General features: G+C 47.4%; 1 protein-coding gene and 1 long non-coding RNA gene across 3 annotated transcripts in view; one reads left to right on the top strand and one right to left on the bottom strand.

The window, feature by feature from the left end:
• Positions 1-2,601: 2,601 nt before the first annotated feature.
• Positions 2,602-7,030, bottom strand: LOC120858234. Its single transcript, XR_005719813.1, has 3 exons — positions 6,820-7,030; positions 4,028-4,164; positions 2,602-2,637 (listed from the first exon to the last, which is right to left on the bottom strand). It is a non-coding gene; the product is annotated as an uncharacterized LOC120858234 (long non-coding RNA).
• Positions 7,031-14,529: 7,499 nt separating this feature from the next.
• The window catches only part of GALNT6 (polypeptide N-acetylgalactosaminyltransferase 6), a 39,519-nt gene continuing 31,957 nt past the window's right edge, over positions 14,530-22,091 (top strand). Inside the window, exon 1 of one of the 2 annotated variants that reach the window (XM_040234166.1) lies at positions 14,530-14,611. The gene's annotated coding sequence lies outside the window, so the exon portion shown is untranslated. Of the gene's footprint in view, positions 14,612-20,490; positions 20,578-22,091 lie in introns of those variants that run through there. The other variant, XM_040234167.1, reaches the window with a different exon arrangement.

Below are 22,091 nucleotides of genomic sequence, written 5' to 3'. Positions count from 1 at the left end.
GCTTGTGTTTAAACACACACACACAGCCGTTTTACTGCTCCCCTGTGGCAGTAAATTAATTCAGTGTGGCTTATTGGTCAGATTCTTTGGGTTGCAAGTAACAAAAATACACTCAAAGAATTTTCAACCAGGGCTTCCTTGGGGCTCAGCAGTAAAGAATCCACCTGCCAATGCAGGAGACACTGATTCGGTCCCTGATTCGAGAGGATCCCACATCCAGCAGAGCAACTAAGCCTGTGTGCCACAACTATTGAGCCGGTGCTCTAGAGCCTGGGAGCCGCAACTACTGAGCTCACAAGCTGCAACCACTGAAGCCCAAGCACCCTAGAGCCTGAGCTCCACAACAAGAGAAGCCACTGCAATGAGAGGCCCAGGCAGTGCAACTGGAGAGTAGCCTCAGCTCTCCACAACTAGAGATACGCCTGCGCAGCAGTGAAGACTCAGCACAGCCAAAAATAAATAACATTATTTTTTCAAATAAATTTTTCAACCCAAACAAGAAGGAAGGAAAGTAGGAAGGAAGGAAGAGAGGGATAGAGGGAAAGAAAGCAAAGGAAAAACAGAGAAGAAAGGGGGAAAACAAGAACGTGGAAGAAGGGAGAAATCTAGGAATAAATTGTTTCCTCCATGCTTTATTTTCACCGCCTGCTTTCTGAGTGTTGGCTTCATGCTCAGTTTGCCTGTCCATCCTCGTGTAACAGCAAAAATGGCCACTAGCTGCTCTGAACTTACATCAACTTCCCAACTAATGATTCCATCAGTGATCATGTGGGGTGGGGGATCAGAAGTGTGGGCCTGGGGCAGCCCATCTCTTCTTTGCTGGTTCCAGGAAATATATCAGGGAAGGCTCTGGGTAGCCTGGCTTGGGTAATGTGCTGAACCCTAAACCAATGACAGCGGCCAGAGGATCTCTGCACATGGGCATGACATACATATACATAAATGTGCACATCATTGGTCCACCCTTGGTGCTGGGGAGTGAGGTGGGCCTCGTCTGAACTCATGGGACTAAGAATCAAAGGTGGTTCCCTGAGGACATGCTAGACAAAGAAGAAAGCCGGTCCTTTCCGCTTGACGGGCCCTGTCGCGATCACCATCTGTCCCCGTCCAGTCAAGCTCCCCAGTCTCCCCTGCATTTGGTCAGGAGTCAGCCTCACAGACTGACCCGTGCATGTTCAGCAGGTAGCCCCAGTCCAAGGTGGTCATCAGGTTCCTCCATGCTGCTCCCAACGTCAGATCTGGGTCTACTCTTAGACCCAGCAACAGCTGCTATGGGCGAGATTCTTAGAGTTTGCCCGAGTCTGGCTTCACCCACAGTGAAGTCCTTCCACCTGCCTCTAGGAGCGATCACTGAGACAGGCTCTGGACAGAGGCAGGAGCTCCATGGCTGCCCAGGTGGCCTTGCAACTTGTGCCCTGCTCAACCTTAGCTTGCCAAGTCGTGCCCTGACACAGGTCTGCATCTACCCCGAGGAAGGGGGGCCTGCTCACAACTCAGCAGGCTCTTTACAGGCTAACAACCGCGTGTTCAGACGGTAAGGAATCTGCCTGCAATACAGGAGACCCAGGTTCGATCCCTGGTTTAGGAAGATCCCTTGGAGAAGGAAATAGCAACCCACTCCAGTATCCTTGCCTGGAAAATCCCATGGATGGAGGAGCCTGGCGGACTACAGTCTATGGGGTCAGAAAGAGTCAGACCCGACTGAAGCGACTAACACCTGCTGCAGCTCATGGACAGATAAGGGGAGACAGACTGCCCCAAGGCTGATCCAGGGAGAATTTCAAGGCTTAGACTTTAGACCCAGGACACCTGGCTTGGGTAACAGAATGGCTGTCTTATGCAGTGTTTTATTGTTTCTGGGTGTGGCACAGCTGGGGTTAGAGGCAGCCAACCTGCAATTCCGCAGTCGTCCTTGCCAGCGCACTTCCTTCTCCCCACAGCTGCCAACATCACCAAACGCTGGGAACTCACACAGGAAGACACGGGAGCAGCAACCAGCCACCTGAATGTGTCCTTTTCTCATTTCTATCCCTTGCACTGCTTTCAGCTGCTCAGGGACCAAACCAAAATGAAAGAAATTTGAGCAGGAGCCAAGGAGTCATTCTTGCCCAGCCTTGAAACCCAGACCAAACACCAGTCACCCAAGCCCACCAACTAGCAGTGAGGCTCCCATGCAAAGGCTGAAAACGACTCAGCAAAGCTTCCAGAGGAGTTAAAGCCATTTGTGTGTGTGTGTGTTCAGCCATGTCTGACTCTTTGCGACCCCATGGACTGCAGCCTTCAGGCTCCTCTGTCCATGGGATTCTCCAGGCAAGAATACTGGAATAGGTTGCCATGCCCTCCTCCAGGGGAGCTTCCCGACCCAGGGATGGAACCTGCATTTCTTATGTCTCCTGCACTGGCAGGCAGGTTCTTTACCTCTAGCGCCACGTGAGAAGCCCATCAGGAAAGTCATTTATTAATATTATATGCTGAGTATGAATGATTGACATACTTTATTTCATCAAACTCCACAACAAACCCACTCCAATATCTTTTTTTCCAAATGAGAAAACTGAGGGACTTCCCTGGCAGTCCAGTGTTTAGGACTCCATGCTTCCACCCCAGGGGGCACAGGTTCTATCCCTGGTTGGGGAACTAAGATCCCACAAGCAGGATGTCATGGCCAGAAAAAAAAGAGAGAGAGAGAAAACCGAGGCTGAACAATTTGCCCATGATTACAGGCCAGCAGCCAACTGAGGGACCCTCTGCTGTTACTCTCCAAGCCTCTTCTTTGACTATGGGAGTTCTATCAGGGCCTCCCAGGCCATAGGGTAAAATGTGCTGTCCTCATAGCATCTGGCTGTGGGGTAACCATGTGAAGAATGGCTGAGGCATCCAGAACATTCCCTGGGCTCCTACACTCCAGTCCCAAAGGCAAGAAGTGCATGAACCCCAGCTCCAGGGTTTTCCTCCTCTGTGAGGTCTCAGAGGGGCAGCTGGCTAAGGCTCCCATTCAGACATGAATCTCTCAACCGTGGGAGTTAAAAGATGAGGATCAGATTGGCTCTGACATTCTCTGACTCCCCAGGTAGGATTGTTTTCACTTTTGCTTTCCAGGTTCTGTAGAAAATTTTACTTTTTCTACACTCAAAGCAAAATCTGAATGCCCTTAAGAGGACGTATGGGTCCCTTTGGACTGGTTCCCCATACTTTGCCTTTGCCTCCAGAACAGTCCACTGAGCTGTCTCACATAACAGATGCCAGGATGGGAAGGACCCCGTGAGCAATATAAGCTCTAGCTCAACAGTGCCAGTGGTGGCGCAGGTTCTGTCGTCCAAATTCTCCTCCACCCTGTCACTGAGAGCTTTGTTCTCAGGCTTTTGAGGGGGTGTCTAATTCTTTCAAAGGAATGAAAGCTGTTTTGGAGGCCCCCAGCAAACACCTTTCTTTGCTCATCACTGGCAAGGAAATCACCATATTGAACTTAAACTAATGGCCAAGGGATGAAAAATGCCAGGAGGTCAAATACCCTGACCACTATAAGCCTTCAAATTTAGTACCTGTGGGCTCTCTTCAGGGTACTGAAGCCAGGGCAGGATAACACTTTACAGAGCCCATCAGGGTTCTAAAAGTGTGTCTAGGGTGCTCCGGTGGGGCTTCTCCTCCTTCTATTCTTGAGACATCCTTGTTTGTATCTGCTAAGTCACTCGGTAGTTCGGCAAGCCTGGAACGGTTTTCCATAAATCTCCTGTAACAGCTGAACCCCAGGATGTTTTAAGCCTTGATAATGAACGCCTGTGTGTGTATCATCATCTGCTCGGTCATGTCCACCCATGGAGCCTGCCAGGCTCCTCAGTCCATGGGATTTCCCAGGCAAGAATACTGGAGTGACTTGCCATTTTCTCCTCGAGGGCATCTTCCCGACCCAGAATCTACTACTTCTCCAGAGCCTCCTACATTGGCAGGCAGAGTCTTTACCACCAAGTCACCTGGAAAGCTGATAATTAATAAGCAGAGCCAATATCCTTTCAAAGTTTGAGCTCACCCCTTGTTAGGACAATAGAATGCTGTCCCATCTTACTGCAGTCTGGAGGAATGCACTTCAATCAAGGCACACACTTAGGTCTGTCTTTTCCTGGTAGTGTCAGATATAAAGGAGTGCATTCAGGCTCCTCGAAGGTCCTGCTGAAAAAATTATGTGATGTAAATAAACTAGATAAAATCTACATCCCCATTCATCTTTTCCATGGAGTACAACAAGGGATCAGAGGTGTTCTGGGGCATCCCTTCAAATTGATAAAATTCTATGAGAAAGTAAGAATGTGGGTTTTTTCCTCACAGCTACAGGTGTTTCTTAGTAGCACTCCTCACCAAATACCACCATCTTCCTGTCTGGCAGTAGGTCCCACGTGTGAGAAAACATTTATACATTCCCACTGCGCAAGACTGTTTTTTTCCCACTGTTATGTTGCAGGTGGGGTGGGGTTGTAGACTTTGCTGATAATCAGCAACTCTTTAAAGAACTATAAATCCATGATTTCAAACAGTAAAATCTATTTTAATCTGCTCTCAGCAAATATAACACACATTCCATTCAGGGAGAAAGAAAAGATGATTGTATTAGTTTAGGGCTTCCCCTTCAGTCTCTGCTGATGGCTGAGCGTTTAGAAATCCCTGAGATCAAAGCCCTCTGGATGTATTTGTAGATTCAGGTAAAACAAACCCAGGAGAGGGCAGAGGAGCAGCACTTGGCAGGGTGTGGCCTCTGCCCACTCTGCCCACCGAACCTGGAGGGAAGGCCCACTCTGTACTTACGAGCTGCCGCTGCAGAGTGCCAACATTTTTTAAAGATTACTCCAAGAGTTGCTGATGGACAGGGAGGCCTGGCGTGCTGCGGTTCATGGGGTCTCAAAGAGTCGGACATGACTGAGCGACTGAATTTTTTGATTCAATCAGACAGAGCCAAGATTCAATCCCAGGTCTCACTCCAAAACCGTTTTCACTTTGCAAAAACCCTATGCTGTTGATATTCTATCTACTTAGAAAACCCAAGAGAGTCCACTGGAAATCTATCAGAACCACAGAGAAACCTCAATAAGTTGATTGCTTTTAAAATAACTTTAACTTCTTCAGATAATATAATGAAAAAGTTACTATTTATGGTACTTGCTAAAATCAGGAAGACTCCTTCTCTACGCTATGTTTCTAAAAAGAAGTAAGCTAGAAAGAAAAAGACCAATACAGTATACTGACACATATATATGGAATTTAGAAAGATGGTAATGATGACCCTTTATGCAAGACAGCAAAAGAGACACAAATGTATAGAACGGACTTTTGGACTCTGAGGGAGAGGGAGAGGGTGGGAAGATTTGGGAGAATGGCTTTGAAACATGTATACTATCATGTAAGAAATGAAATGCCAGTCTATGTTCGATACAGGATACAGGATGCTTGGGGCTGGTGCATGGGGATGATCCAGAGAGATGATATGGGGTGGGAGGTGGGAGGGGGATTCAGGATTGGGAGCTTGTATACACCCGTGGTGGATTCATGTCAATGTATGGCAAAACCAATACAGTATTGTAAAGTAAAATAAAGTAAAAATAAAATTTAAAAAATAAATAAATAAAAATTAAAAAAAAAAAAAAAAGTGTCTGCTCCTGGGAGGAAAACTAGGCAACCAGGAATAGGAGTAGTTTACTATACTTGTGAACTTTTGATCGTTGTGCCAATAGGTAACATGCATGTTACCTACAGAAAATAAAAAAGTTTCCATGTGAATTAAGAAGCAGTGAGGCAAAAACTTCAGGACACTAAGAGGACATTAAAAAAAATCAGAACATTAAGAAATACATTGAGTTATTCTATCACTTCTCCTTTACTTTCTATATGAACCAATATTAAACAATATTCCAGTTCTATCTGATAGATTTCAACCCTTTCTAATGACATCTACTGTTTCTTCAAATGTTTAGAAGAGAGGAACCTCCTCTATTTCTTTAGGGGTAAATAACAGATGAAGAAACAATGGAAACAGTGAGAAACTTTATTTTCTTGGGCTCCAAAATCACTGCAGATGGTGACTGCAGCCATGAAATTAAAAGACACTTGCTCCTTGGAAGAAAAGCTATGACCAGTCATAGCTTTAACATGTTCTGACAGCATATTAAAAAGCAGAGACATTACTTTGCCAACAAAGGTCCATCTAGTCAAAGCTACGGTTTTTCCAGTGGTCATATATGGATGTGAGAGTTGGACTATAAAGAAAGCTGAGCACCAAAGAATTGATGCTTTTGAACTGTGGTGTTGGAGAAAACTCTTGAGAGTCCCTTGGACTACAAGGAGATCCAACCAGTCCATCCTAAAGGAGATCAGTCCTGGGTGCTCATTGGAAGGACTGATGCTGAAGCTGAAACTCCAATACTTTGGCCACCTGATGCGAAGAGCTGACTCATTTGAAAAGACCTTGATGCTGGGAAAGATTGAAGGCAGGAGAAGAAGGGGACGATAGAGGATGAGATGGTTGGATGGCATCACCGACTCGATGGACATGGGTTTGGGTGGACTCTGGGAGTTGGTGATGGACAGGGAGACCTGGCGTGCTGTGGTTCATGGGGTCACAAAGAGTCGGACATGACTGAGCGACTGAACTGAACTGAACTGATGTGTATGATTATATTTACGTAGAAAAAAATAGAACATATTATACCAAGTGAATAACAGTGGTTATCTCTAGGTGTCAAATTATGGGTAGTTTATTTTCTTGTGATTTTCTGTGCTTTTTATAAATAGGATATTTGGCAATTATAAAAACAATAAATAAACATTACTCACCCTCTCACTCTTCTAACCCTCCTCCTTTTTCTTGTTCCCTCTTCTATTCTCTTCAGGTTCTTTGTCCAGACCCCAGAGCAGAGCCATGCTGAGCCATACTGGAGCCTGAGGAGAAAGGAAATTGGCTTTAATGCAAGCACACTCTTCAGTGATACTTTTCAAATCTAATTCTTCATTTGTTTCATTTTCAGTTGAGACTGCCATGTTTAATAATTTCTCTTGGTCAAGTGGTGATCTTAAATACATTTTAATTAACGTAAGCTGAAGTAAAATTAGCATCACCGACTCAATAGACACGTGTTTGAGTAAGCCACAGGAGTTGGTGATGGACAGGGAAGCCTGGCGTGCTGCAGTCCATGGGGTCGCAAAGAGTCAGACACGACTGAGCGACTGAACTGAACTGAAGTAAAATCATAGCAATGTAGAAATAAAATAATATTGTGAGTTTTAATATACTTTTCATTCTTTTTAATATTTTTTCGTTAATAAGCATTCTTAAAATACACACAAGTGTGGATAGGGAATTATGTAGCAGCCCAGTGGTTAGGACTCGGCACGCTCACTGCTGAGGACCCAGGTTTGATCCCTGGTCAGGGAACTAAGATCTCACAAGCCTAATGGAAAACCAATAAAATTAATAGAAAAAAAACAACAAATGGATATAGAGTGTGCACATTATTTACTTTTACCTCAGGCTCCAACATGGCTCAGGCTCAGGCTCCAGGCACTACTCTTTATTTTAAATTATTCATATTTTGTTCATCATAGATATTTTCTGATTAATTTTGATTCTTTTTTTACTTAAAAAATTTAATTTATTTTGACTGCACTGGGTCTCAGGTGCAGCACGTGGGATCTTCCATCTTTGTTGAGGAATAAGAAGTCTTTAGTTGCAGCATGTGGGATCTAGTTCCCTGACCTGGGATCAAACCCAGGGCCCATGCATTGGGAGGACTGAGTCTTAGCCACTTCACCACCAGATAAGTCCCTTGATTTTTTAAATACTACATTATATATACCAAGAGAACGCATTGGTCATAGCAAAACCCTCTTCCAACAACACAAGAGATGACTCTACACATGGACATCACCAGATGGTCAACACGAAAATCAGATTGATTCTATTCTTTGCAGCCGAAGATGGAGAAGCTCTATACAGTCAGCAAAAACAAGTCTGGGATCTGACTGTGGTTCAAATCATGAGCTCCTAATTGCAAAATTCAGACTGAAATTGAAGAAAGTAGGGGAAACCTCTAGACCATTCAGATATGACCTAAGTCAAATCCCTTGAGATTATATAGTGGGAGTGGCAAATAGATTTAAGGAATTAGATCTGATAGACAGAGGCCTGAGGAACTATGGATGGATGTTCATAACATTGTACAGGAGACAGTGACCAAAACCATGCCAAAGAAAAAGAAATGCAAGAAGGCAAAATGGTTGTCTGAAGAGGGCTTACAAATAGCCGAGAAAACAAAAGAAGCAAAGGGTAAAGAAGAAAGGAAATGATAAACCTATTTGAATGCAGAGTTCCAAAGAATAGGAAGGAGAGATAAGAAAGCCTTCTTAAGTGAACAATGCAAAGAAACAGAGGAAAATAGGAATGGGAAAGACTAGAGATCTCGTCAAGAAAATTAGAGACATCAAGGAAACATTTCCTACAAAGATGGGCACAATAGTGAAAGTGAAGTCGCTCAGTCGTGTCCGACTCTTTGCGACCCATGGACTGTAGCCCACCAAGCTCCATCCGTCCACGGGACTCTCCAGGCAAGAATACTGGAGTGGGTTGCCATTTCCTTCTCCAGGGGATCTTCCCGACCCAGGGATCGAACCCAGGTCTCCCACATTGCAGGCAGACGCTTTAACCTCTGCACCACCAGGGAAGCCCTTAAATGCAAGAATACAATCTCTCAGAACACCTCCTATGGAGACACAGAACTTCAGATCCAAGTACTAACATCAAAGATTTCAAGGGAGGAAAGGAAGCCAGGTTCAAAGAAGAAGAGGGAGGAGGCGGGAGAGGGGGCCAAAAAGGGTGGCCTTACAGACGTCTCCTGCCACCTACAGATGCCCAGGCATTATGGGACTTTTCCCTGGGCCTCCAGAGAAGGGAGGACTGGAACTTGGCCTTACCAGAAATCAGACCAGACCAGAACCAGAATTTGAGTTCTCTGCCAAGAGGAGGTGATCAGTCTCCAATCCTCAGCTCAGGCTGAGGGCTCTTTGACCAGATTCCTGCGTCCAGAACCGGGGGACTAGAAAAACAGGGAAGGATAGGAAGGGTTAAGGAGAGGAAAGAGGAAAGGGGTCTGCCTTCCTGCAACAAATGGTGACTCTGGTGGGGCTCTTCTTTGCCGAGACTGACATCCTGACCACTCAGGGTACGCAGGGGCCAGCTTGCCTGCCAATGGATCAGACCCAGCGGCCGCAACTGGGACCCTTTTGTGCCTGGTCTCCTCCTGACGCAACAACTGGCCAGAGTGCCCCGACAGGTAAGGAACAAGAGATTTTGTTGACCTTTCTCCCCTTCCCTCTCTCTTTCCTCTCCTTAACCCTCCTATCCTTCCCTGTTTTTCTAGTCCCCTGGTCCTGGATGCAGGAATCTGGTCGAAGGGCACAATAAAGGGCAGAAATGATAAGGACCTAAAAGAAGCAGAAGAGATTAAGAAGAGGTGGCAAGAATACACAGAACTGTACAAAAAAAGATCTTAATGACCCAGATAACCACAATGGTATAGTCACTTACCTAGAGCCAAACATCCTAGAGTGTGAAGTCAAGTGGGCCTTAGGAAGCATCACTATGAATAAAGCTAGTGGAAGTGATGGAATTCCAGCTGAGCTACTTCAAATCCTGAAAGATGATGCTGTTAAAATGTTGCATTCAATACGCCAGCAAATTTGGAAAACTCAGCAGTGGCCATAGGACTGGAAAAGATCAGTTTTCGTTACAATCCCAAAGAAGGGCCACGCCAAAGAATGTTCAAAATACCATACAATTGAACTCACTTCACATGCTAGTAAGGTAATGCTTGAAATTCCTCAAGCTGGACTTAAACAGTAAGTGAACCCACCTTGCTTCATTTACTACATGAAAGCCTTGACTATGTGGACAACAACAAACTTGGAAAACTTTTAAAGAGACGGGAATACCAGATCACATTATCTGCCCCCTGAGAAATCTGTACGCAGGTCAGGAAGCAACAGTTCGAACCAGACATGGAACAATGGACTGGTTGGGAAAGGAGTACATCAAGGCTATATATTGTCACCCTGCTTATTTATTTGTAGAGTACATCATTTGAAATGCTGGGCTGAATGACTCACAAGCTGGAATTAAAATTGCCAGGGGAAATATCAATAACCTCCTATATTCAGATGACACCACTTTAATGGCAGAAAGTAAAGAGGAACTAAAGAGCCTCCTGATGAGGGTGAAAGAGGAGAGTGATGGGGCCAGATGCCATGATCTTAGTTTTATGAGTGTTGAGTTTTAAGCCAGCTTTTTCACTCCCCTCTTCCACCTTTATCAAGAGGCTCTTTAGATCCTCTTTGCTTTCTAACATTTACTGAGTGCTTACTGTACACTGGGTACTGGGTTAAACATTTTACCTATTTAATCTAACAATGCAACCGTGGTTAATATTGTACGTTTTTATGGATGAGGAAGCTGAAGCCCACAGAGGAGCGAATGTCATGCATGAGTGATTATGGCAGAACTTGGAACAGCTCTGTTTGGGTTCCTAAAACATTTCTTGCTTTTTTAAAAAGTATTTATTTATTTATTGGCTATGTCAGGTCTTAGTTGCAACAGCTGGGATCTTTCGTTGCAGCTCATGGTCTTGGTCTGCCACAGGTGGTGTCTTAGTTCTCCAGCTAGGGACGGAACCCAGGTCTCCTGCATTGGAAGGGGGATTATTTTTTTATATATACAATTTTTTTAATTGAAGGATAATTGCTTTACAGAATTTTGTGGTTTTCTGTCATACATCAATAAGAATCAGCCAAAGTATACCCATGTCCCCTCCCTCCTGGACCTTTCTCCCATCTCCCTCCCCATCTCACCCTTCATCCTGTCACAGAGCCCCTGTTTGAGTTCCCTGAGTCATACAGAAAATTCCCATTGGCTATCTATTTTACACTGGAGAAGGCAATGGTGACCTACTCCAGTAGTCTCACCTGGAAAATCCCATGGATGGAGGAGCCTGGTAGGCTGCAGTCCATGGGGGTCGCTGAGAGTTGGACACGACTGAGCAACTTCATTTTCACTTTTCCCTTTCATGCATTGGAGAAGGAAATGGCAACCCACTCCAGTGTCTTGCCTGAAGAATCCCAGGGACGGGGGAGCCTGGTGGGCTGCCGTCTATGGGGCTGCACAGAGTCGGACATGACTGAAGTGACTTAGCAGCGCCAGCAGCATCTATTTTACACACAGTATTGTAAATTTCTGTTACTCTTTCCATACATCTCCCCTTTTCCCTCCTCTCTTCCTTCCATGTCCATAGGTCTGTTCTCTATGTCTGTTTCTCCATTGCTGATGGTTTCTCTTCAGATCCAGGGGAATGAGATGAAAAAGAGGTAGGCGAAACAGGAAGAGAAAAGAGATAAATGGATGTAAACAGAAGAATCAAACTATCCCATTTTCATGTCAGTTATCTACTTCACCTGCACAACCACCTCTAAGGCACCATTAATCCTTACAGATAAGAAACGGAGACAGAAGTTCAAGGGACTGTTAGGTTCCTCCCACGGGGGTACCTGCCAGGGTGGGGGAGGGGTGCAGGCTGCCCTCCCTCCTGACCTCCTGAGCAGTTTCCTGACAGCTTCTCCACAGTCTTTCCCTCCCAGGTAGCGGCAGCACATCCTCCTTGTGAGCAAGTCTCCCTCATTCTGCCCCACCCAGAAGTGGGCGTCCCCTCACCAGGGACCACGTGTGCAAGAGACTAGCTAGGGGCCAAGGCTGAAGTCAATATCCTCCCAGAGCTGTTCTTGTCTGCCAGCTTCCTGTCAATGTGCACCACACCATGCTTCCTGCCTTGCTGGGGGGAACCCCCTGAAGCACACTGTTGTGAAAAGCGAAACTTCAGAATACCCCCAAACAGAATCTAAATTGGCCAAAGAATTAGAATATGAGGAAAAAAAGAGAGAGAGAGAAGATAGTCACAGGGCTTGTTGAGGCGTGGGAAATCCAGGCCTGTCTTGCAGAAGAGCTCAATGATGGGATGTTTCCGTCATGAGCAGGCAGAGATGATTTCTGGAGAGGAGTGACGGAAATGAATCTTTCACTGTCTACTTTTCTCCAGTGCTTGAATTTTTTTTTTTAACCAGGTGGCTATAACATTTGCAATTACAGAAAATTATTTTAAAGTGGCCTGCCATGCATCACCATCCTGTGTGGCTCCCCTTCCTGTGACAAGAGAACAGCTCAGTCAGGGCATGACACATTAGGGGTGGGGTCACACATCCGGTCTACTATATATGCCTCCAAATTATGCAACTCACTGTTCTGAGGACTCAGAGTCATGTTTAAAATCAGAGTCAGCTGAAGTAAAACTGGAAGAGAAATTTGCTTCTGGAATGTGGAGCACACAGCACAGACCGACGCGGCTTCCCTGGGCAGCACCCTCTCAGGGACTCTGGGATGGGGTTAGCAGTCATGACTGCTGGGGAAGAACTGGGGCGGTGAGGCCAGTCCAGCCCATCACCCTCAGGTCAGGTTGGGTCCTGAAAAAGCTTCAACCTCCGAGGGTTACAGAGCAGAGTCAGATGAAGAGCGGAGCAAAGACCACAGGGTCAGACCTGCACAGGAGTGTCGAGCATCCAGAGAGAAATGAGGGGCAGCATCCCACAGTCTTCAACAGGAAATGTCCTTATTCTGAGAAAGGTAGCTGTGGAACCAGGCAAGTGACAGTGGTGGTAGCTGAAGCAGCGAGGTTAGAATGAACCCTGAGGGTCTGTAAAGGAAACAAAAGAGACGATCAAGGCAAACGCTATACAAAGTCTCTTTAGAAATTTAAACCCCAGCGGGTGTGCATACTCAGTCTTGTCCGACTCTTGGTGACCCCATGAAGTGTAGCCCGCCAGGCTCCTTCCTCTGTCCATGGGGTTATTATCCCAGCAAGAATACTGGAGTGGGTTGTCATTTCCTCCTCCAGGGGATCTTCCTGACCCAGGGATCGAACCCACGTCTCCCGAATTGAGATGATGGATTCTTCACCACTGAGACACCTGGGAATTCCCTTTCAACCCCAGAGTCTCTAATGTGAAAAGAAGGGAATTGAGGGCAGGGGAATTACTCAGCCACTTGGTTGGTATTAGGGAAGGAGACAGGTGAGCAGGCCAAGACTGAGTGGATGCCTCCCTTTTCTACTTCTTTAGGAACATCCATCCTTCACCCACTTCCTGATCTAGTGTAGGGGGGCAAGGTCTTCTCCCTGCTCCACTGGCCTCCTCTCTCCAGAATCCATCACTGGAGAAGCTCTGACCTCCTTCTGAATAGCTCAGTTCTACTGTGGGGTTCCAGATTAGAAAACAAGGTTACTTCTCTCATCCAGCTGTTAATCCCCAGTGGCTTCCCCAGCTCTTCCAGGTTCATGTCACAACCGCCTTCTTGCTCAGATCTACCCCCTCACACCCCTGCCTCCCAGGGTCTTGTGAACTTAGAAACACAAATTCATTTAAACATCAAGACAAAAGAAACACAGAATTGGTGGTTGAATTTTCTGCCATAGAACATTTCCAAATTATTGGCTATTTGTAGTGGTCCTTCTCTATTACTGAGACAAGGACCCAAAAGATTACATCACAGAACCCCGGTTAGCAGCCTGAGGGTGGGGGTGGTAGTGAGTCAGAGCGTGGGTTTCAGGACTGAACTTACTTATTTGGATTTTAATTCCAGCTCTGACACTACTCGCTCAGTGATTCTCAAAGTTGAGAATGCACCAGAATTACCTGGAGGGCTTATAAAGATACAAATTACTGGGCCCCATCCCCCAAGTTTCGTATTATTTAGGTCCGAGGTGGGACCTGAGAATCTACACTTCTAACAGTTTATCAGATGATGCTGAAGCCGCTGGTCTACTTTGAGCCGCACTCTCCAGCAGTGTGGTCAGCCGCCTTCCGTGTATATTCCGGACAATAATCGTAGTTATTTGCTGGGGCTAGTGTTTACCTGAGACCCGGCACATGAAGACCTTAGCATTGTTCGTGGCACACAGCAAATTCCCTGCTCTTATTGTTGGATGAAGGGGAGGAATCATTTGGTCAAGACCACTCCTCCCGATGAGAAGCAAACCTGGGACGGAGCCCCTGGGTGCCTCTCTGTCCGGCGGCGTTTCTCTGCTCCCGAGCCTCTTCCTCCAGACTCTCAGCGCTGCGGCCACATGGCCACTGAGCCCGCGCGCCGCACGCGGCGGTTCCAAGCACACGCCGGCGGCGTAAGCCTGTCGTCTTTGTGATGGCCAGGACCCTCCAATCTTTATCGACGCCGAGAGCCTGGCCGCGGAGACTGGCCCCCGGAACTTGCTGAGATCTGGAGAAGCCGGAGCAGCCGGGCTCCCAGCCGCCGCGGTGGGGGCGGGGTGCATGGGCCCGGGGCGTCCCCGCAGCCAGCCGGCGTTCCGCCGCGCCGAGCAATGCTGGGGAGCTCAGCCCCCAGCACCTGACCCGGAGGGGCGGGGAGGACGCGCCCCAGAGGCCGGGCAGGGCCCGCTTCGGCCCCGCCCTCCAGGACGTCCCGTCGGGAAACCGGTGAGCTGCACAGCCGCGCGGCTGCGGCTCCGCCCGGGCACCACAGGTAAGCGGCAGAAGCAGCCCGCCACCCTTCTCTGGACTTAGAACCCAGAGCCCTCCTGCTTCCTGGGACTTCCTGCCGGTCGAGCTCGCTTCTCCCAAGCCCTTGTCCCCCATCCACCTCCCCACTCCGCCGATCTTCTCCTCCTCCTCCTCTTCCTCGCCACCCACCCCCGACAGTGACACGAAGGGGCAGGGCCGGGCTGGGCCATCTGTCCTGGTGGCCTCTAGCTCCTCCCTCGTAGGACTCCCTACACCTTCGCGCCTTCCTTCAAGGTTGAAAGAAAAGCTGGGGTCTCTGGGTCCTGGAGGGGCGGGGTGGGAGAGGTGCGAGCGGCACTGCCTCCGGGACCCTGCAGCCTCTGCCCGTCACGCATACCCTGGCACCCCTTCTGTGCCCGCATCGCCCCGCGCTGGGCCAGCCCCTGTGCTCAGCTGCAGAAAACCTTGCCGAGAGGTTCCCTCCTGCCCTGGAGGCGCGGCTCCCGAGCAGAAGCGGTGAGCAGGAGAGATAAGCCTCCCTGGGGAGGGCAGGATCTCAGACATCCTCCCTGTGGAGACTTGGGCCTTTAAGGGACAGGAACTGTGTGCTCAGCAGTGTTGGGAGGGAGTCTGATGGGTGTTCATGACTGTGACTGTCACCGACTTCCTGATTTCCTGTCACTTGTTCCAAACCCTAGGCCAACCGAAAGGAGAAATAGTTTGTTACTTGCCCCCAGAGCCTCTGCAGAGGTTAGGACAGGGCTCATCTGTATGTATGGGGATGGTGAGGTGTCAGTTTGCCAGCACAGCATAAAACAGACCCCTCTGTTAGCCAATCACCCCATTGCAATATTCACAAGGAGGGTTCTAACACTGCACTCTCAGCACACTGCCAGACTTGCAAATGCAGTTTGCAGACACTGCAGGAGGCTAACAACTCTGGACACACCAAAGAACCTGGGGCTTGTGCTCATTTTGCCAGAGATATGTGTACACTGCCCACGCCCCATTCTCTCGGTGAATGAGCTGTGTCTCTGCCCATTACAGGAAGAGTGAAAAGGATGAGACAGGCAAATGCATGTGATCAATAGTGCAAGCTAAGGTGAGGGGTTTGAAATTTACTTTAGTTCAAGTTATCCAGCAGAAGCCAGTATCATTGCAGGTACTTCCTGACCTCCTGTTCCTTAACAGTGCCATTCACTTTAGGCACCCAGAGGTAACAAAACAACTTTCAGGGGCACCAGAGCAGTTAGCAGAGCAAGCCTGTCAATGCAAAGGTAGTCTAGAGCTGGTGGAACCACGAAGAATACCAGGCTGCCTGGAAAGCCCTCATCCTTGGTAATCACTGCCTATAGTTAGCAGAACAGCTGACTCCTACCCACATGGAAGAACTCAGGCCTGAAAAGGGAAGCCCTGAGGCATGTCAAAAACTGTCTGAGATCAGAAACATCTCAGCCCCAAATTCAGCTGGGAGAAACCTGAACAGGAGATACGACCTTGGGCTTAGCCCATATAGCCATTGCCTAGAACAGAAATCAGGAATCAAAGGGACAACTAGCCCTAGGGCCAAGGCAGTGGGTATAATGGAGGCGGAGAGCTGGCTCAGCTCTGTCACTAAATTAGCTGTCTGACCTTGGCCAAATCACATAAACACTCCCTGGGTGGGGAACAAATGAGAAGGTGTATATGAAAATGCTTTGTCAAAGCTCCAAGCACCAGCCAAGTGCAAGGCAGCATGGTGCTATGGTTAAGATAGTGGGCTTTGGAGAGATCTGGGCTTGGGAGAAAATTTTGCCTCTGCCATTTCATAGCTGTGTATCCTTGGTCAGGTTACTAAACCTCCGTGGGCTTCAGTTTCCTTATATGTAAAATGGAAAAAGACAACTGTGTCTTGCTTTGGTATGGTAAGCAGTGATATTTTAAAAAGGCTCTGGTATTGTCCTGCACCTCCTCTGGCTTCATGGACATGTTCTGACATCTCCAGCCTTAGAAGTGAAGCTGAGGTCCAAAGTGGGTTTCTCTGTCCTGGGCGGACCCAGTGGCTGTGCCAAAGATTTGGGCGAACTCAGCTCATCGTACAGCCCTCTGCCCCTCTCTGGGAAAGCCCAGCATACCCTTACTCATTTGATGGGAATGAGAGTGAGGGTTTGAATAAATGAGAGGTCAAGTGCAGGGCAGTGCCTGTCTCTGTGTCGAGCTCAAAGCTGTAATTGTGCTGTGTACAAGGCTTGCCCAGTGAACAAGGATGGCCTCAGTCTGGGGAGAAGAAGGACTGTTACAAGACTCTTTTGTGGCACCTGAGAGCCCTGGGAGGTCAGGTTATTCTCTGGTCTCCTGTGCAGCGTGGTCCTCAGCCCTGGGCAGAGATTTGAAGAAAGGAAGAAACTCTATCCTCACCCTCAGCTCTGCGGATAGAAGAAAACAAAGAACAGACAGATCAGGGCGTGGAATTAACAACCAGATACCTCAGGATGGAGGGACACTGCAGCGATAGGAAGGTTAGGGGAACTAGTTGGGAAAAGCATACTAGAGGTAGAAGATTGCTGCTAAGTCGCTTCAGTCGTGTCCGACTCTGTGCGACCCCATAGACGGCAGCCCACCAGGCTCCCCCATCCCTGGGATTCTCCAGGCAAGAACACTGGAGTGGGTTGCCATTTCCTTCTCCAGTGCATGAAAGTGAAAAGTGAAAGTGAAGTCGTCAGGCGTGTCCGACTCTTAGCGACTGCAGCCTACCAGGCTCCTCTTCCCATGGGATTTTCCAGGCAAGAGTACTGGAGTGGGGTGCCATTGCCTTCTCGGAGGCAGAAGCTTAGGGACCAGGATTTAAAGATTTGAGAAGATGAAAGAAAAGGGAACCTAGGCAGCCCAATGTCTAGACCTGTTAGTTCTCCCTCGTCCATAAAATCTAGTGGGGATCCTGCATGAAGAAACATGGGCCATGAAACTTGGAAAAAAATATGCCCGATACTCATGGCAGTAAGATGCACTTTAGTCTGAGAAGGCTTCTTGGAGGAGGAGAGTTTCAGGTAAGAATTCGAGAAAAGAAACATAATTTGCTTTCCGTTCAGTTCAGTCACTCAGTCGTGTCTGACTCTTTGCGACCCCGTGGACTGCAGCACACCAGGCTTCCCTGTCCATCACCAACTTCCCGAGCTTACTCAAACTCAACTCATGAGTTGAACTTACTCAACTCCTGTTGGTGATGCCATCCAACCATCTCATCCTCTGTTGTCCCCTTCTCCTCTTGCCTTCAATCTTTCCCAGCATCAGGGTCTTTTCCAGTGAGTCAATTCTTCGCATCAGGTGGCCAAAGTACTGGAATTTCAGCTTTAGCATCAGTCCTTCCAATGAGTATTCAGGACTGATTTCCTTTAGGATTGACTGTTGGATCTCCTTGCTGTCCAAAAGACTCTCAAGAGTCTTCTCCAACACCACGGTTCAAAAGCATCAATTCTTTGGTGCTCAGCTTTCTTTATAGTCCAACTCTCACATCCATACATGACTACTGGGAAAAAAAACATAGCTTTGACTAGACGGATCTTTGTTGGCAAAGTAGTCTCTGCTTTTTAATATGCGGTCTAGGTTGAAAATAGCTTTTCTTCCAAGAAGCAAGTGTCTTTTGATTTCATGGCTGCAGTCACCATCTGCAGTGATTTTGGAGCCCAAGAAAATAAAGTTTCTCACTGTTTCCATTGTTTCCCCATCTATTTGCCGTGAAGTGATGAGACCAGGTACTATGATCTTAGTTTTCTGAATGTTGAGCTTTAAGCCAACTTTTTCACTCTTCTCTTTCACTTTCATCAAAAAGCTCTTTAGTTCTTCTTCAATTTCTGCCATGAGGGTGGTTTCATCTGCATATCGAGGTTATTTCTCCCAGCAATCTTGATTCCAGCTTGTGCTTCATCCAACCATACATTTTGTATGATGCACTCTGGATATAATAACAGGGTGACAATATACAGCCTTGATGTACTCCTTTCCCAATTTCGAAGCAGTCTGCTGTTCCATGTTTGGTTCTAACTGTTGCTTCTTGACCTGCATACAGATTTCTCAGGAGGCAGGTCAGGTGATCTGGTATTCCCATCTCTTGAAGAATTTTCCACAGTTTGTTGTGATCCACACAGTCAAAGGCTTCGGCGTAGTCAATAAAGCAGAAGTAGGTATTTTTCTGGAACTCTCTTGCCTTTTTGATGATCCAATGGATGTTGGCTATTTGATCTACTTAGCAAGAGCGTAAGGAAAATGCTTTGAAGAGGAAGAGGTAGCCAATGAGCGTGAGGAGCAAACAGGAAGCAGACTGCCAAGGCCATATTTCTGCTACAGTCAAATGGCACGAAAGGAGTATGAATATGGCCCTTCTAAACTGTGAAAGGGAGAGAGAGGCCTGAGGCAGAGGAAGCTGGCAGGCAGCTTCTGCGGATCCTCCAGATGCTGGGTCATAAGAGCATAGTCTCAGAGAATGGTTTTGAAAGGGCAGAGGAAGAGGAGGATCCAGGAGGCAGAGAATGAATCAGCAGGACTCGGGAGCATGCATGGAGTGAACCTGATGTTGAAACCCATTTAGAAACTCCATGCCTGGGAGTAGAATAGGGGCAAGAGTAGTTTCCAGGGTTTCAACGCTACTGGTTGCAATGGGAAAATTGGGAAGGCTGGCCAGCTTAGGGGGCAGGCCACAGACTCTGAGTTCAGTGGCACGTCGAGTATCCAGTGGCCCTGGGTAGAAGTCCTACAGCCGGGAGCCCGCCGTACACTGGAGAAGGGAAAGCTTCAGTTCTGTCCTCACCCATCACCTGCCCCTCAATCTGAAGATGAGCGCAAGCCTCCAGGAATATCCCTGCCAGGTGATGGATGATAAGACTCAGTTCAAGCTTTTTTTTCTCCCCCGCCCCCCACCCTGGCTTTCTCTCAAACCCAACCTAATTGTCACCAGGTTTCCTAAGTGATTAGGGAATCCCAGCCCATGCCCACCTAAGGTTCTTCTTCATCCCTAGGTTCTGAGGACTCTCAAGGCTCAGTTTGAAACCGTTACATATCCCTGCCCGACCTGGCAGGACCTGGAGATCCTTTAGTAACAAAAACCTGTGAGCTGGTGAACTTCCTGCTTGGTCACATATTATTTTGATTTTTCAGTAACTTAACAAACTTGGACTAGATCAAGAAACATTTGCTGAGCACCTGCTATGAGCCAAGCCTATTCTAGGTACACAGCATGAGTCAAGTTCAATTGGGTTTTTTTCAACGGAAAAATCTGTGTGGGGGCAACTAAAGCTTAAAATGTTATGCAAACAAAAGTTGAACCTAGATCAGCCCAGGAGAAAACTTGATAGACTTGCTACTGAAATAATTTTTAGTGAGTCTTTCTGGGAAAATAAAGCCACGTACTGCAGCTCTAGTGTTGAGAGGGAAAGCTGAGGTGTTCTGAAGGTGTAATTATGGGAAAAGTGAAAACCTACCAGCATTCTGTAATCAAAAAGGTCAGAGGTGGAAGGATGGGTTTGGAGGAGATAATTTGCTACTTTGTTCACAGCATGAGAACACAGGAAGTGAAGTGTAGGTTGGGTTGGTTTTGATAACTGAGAAAGTGCTGCCCGGGAGGAAAAAAGGGAGAATCATTTGTCCCAAACAGCCTCTTGCCCGCCTCCCCAGAACCAGTAGCTTGAAGTGGACCTGTGCACTCCCCACCGTGGTGTTAGCTCCGTCACACTGAGAGTGGCGACAGTCATCACTTTTCAAGAAACCTGTAATTGAGCGACAGCCTGACTAACTTGAGCAAACATCCCTGTTGGTGGTGTTGCCACTGCTAACTTCCTGGCTGCCACGTCTCTAGGAGGTGAGCAGCTCCCTAGATAAACAGAAAGAAACTTTGTTATAAATAGGCCACCTGGCCAGCAAGGGCCTGTTCCGGGTAGCTGACCCTGGTTCTCACTAAAGCCAAAACTTTAGCTGGGAACTACTTTAGTGGCATCTTTAAAGCTTTTGTGGTCCTAGGTGAGAACTGGAGGAGGGCAAGCCTGGGGAAGGTGGTGGGAGGAGAGGGGAGGGGATGGGGGGATGGGTAGAGGTTGGAAGCGCAGCATCTATGAGTGAAATAGGGAGTTTCTAGAAAATAGTCCTGCTCCAGGTTCAGGAGACCCAAACCTAGTCCCCAAACTCCCCAGGTGACCTCCAAGGGGAAGGTAAAATGGTGGGAAAAGAGCAGTGCCTGGGAGTTGAGAGATAGGCACCTGCTCCCAGGAGCCATGAGCTTGTGACACAAGTCACCTAACCAAACTGGCCTCGCTGTCAGATAAGAGTACTGGGCTCAGACGGACCTAGTCTAAGTGGCTCGCTGGTGTGTAGCAACAGACTGTCGTGCAACTCACATGCACAAATGCATTCAAAACATCATTCAGTGAAGCCAGGGCTCACCTTTGTGGCTTTAAATGGGTCATGTTAGCCCTATTGTCTCATCTCATTTGACAAGAGTTTTTGGAGTACCTGCTGCATGCAAACTTTGTGCTAGAACTTTGCAAGCAACAAAAAGCTGAAGACAGCTTGCCCTCTCTGGTCCAGCTCACAAAGGTGTGAGAGAGGAGAAACTGTGAAAAGATCAAAGTAGAAGTATAAACAGTTTGCTAAGGAGGGGAGGGGCTTCCCGGGTAGCACTAGTGGTAAAGAACCCACCTGCCAATGCAGGAGACCTGAGAGACATGGGTTCAGAAGGTGTGAGACATAAGAGAGTCGGTTCGATCCCTGGGTCGGGAAGATCCCCTGGAGGAGGGCACGGGCAACTCACTCCAGTATTCTTGCCTGGAGAATTCCATGAGAGGAGCCTGCAGTCCATGGGGTCGCACAGAGTCAGACAGGACTGGAGCGACTTAGCACACACACAAGGGGGTGAAACTAGAGATATAAATTCTGCAAGAGACCTAGGAAGGTTTCTTGGAGGAAACTAGGATGTAAAATGGAGGAATTAGACTGTATCACTGGCTTTTTGACTGGACCTGGGGAAGGTGGTGGAAGGAGACGGGAGGGGATGGAGAGATGGGTAGAGGTTGGAAGGGGGGCATTTTACAAGAAAACTTAGTATCCTCTTATATGTGACAGGGTATCTCAAAAGTCTCAGGAAAGCTTTGTTGTGTGGGATCTTAGTTCTCCAACCAGGGATTGAACCCTGGCCACAGCAGTGAAAGCGCTGAGTCCTAACCTTTAGGAAAATTTTACAGTTTAATCGCCTAAGAGGTATGAATTCTACAAACTAACAAAAAAACATCATTTGAAAATGTGATTCCTTTCACCTATGTGAATTTTGAATAACAACTTTTCATTTTAATTTTGTATCAGGAAGTGTTTATCATCTTCAATGGATGGAGACAGACATTAAAATAATAATTTTTTATTCAAAATTCATAGAAATGAGGTGAAAGAAATTTAAACTTTCAAATGATGTTCTTTGTAAGCCTGTGACATTTATACTTCCAAAGTTATTAAAGCATAAGATTGTACTAGGACTTTTGGTACAC

Source organism: Oryx dammah, unplaced genomic scaffold (assembly GCF_014754425.2).
Source record: "Oryx dammah isolate SB20612 unplaced genomic scaffold, SCBI_Odam_1.1 HiC_scaffold_29, whole genome shotgun sequence".
Taxonomy (NCBI): Eukaryota; Metazoa; Chordata; class Mammalia; order Artiodactyla; family Bovidae; genus Oryx; species Oryx dammah.
The sequence above is the reverse complement of the archived record's forward strand: the minus strand, read 5'-3'. Positions and strand labels throughout refer to the sequence as shown.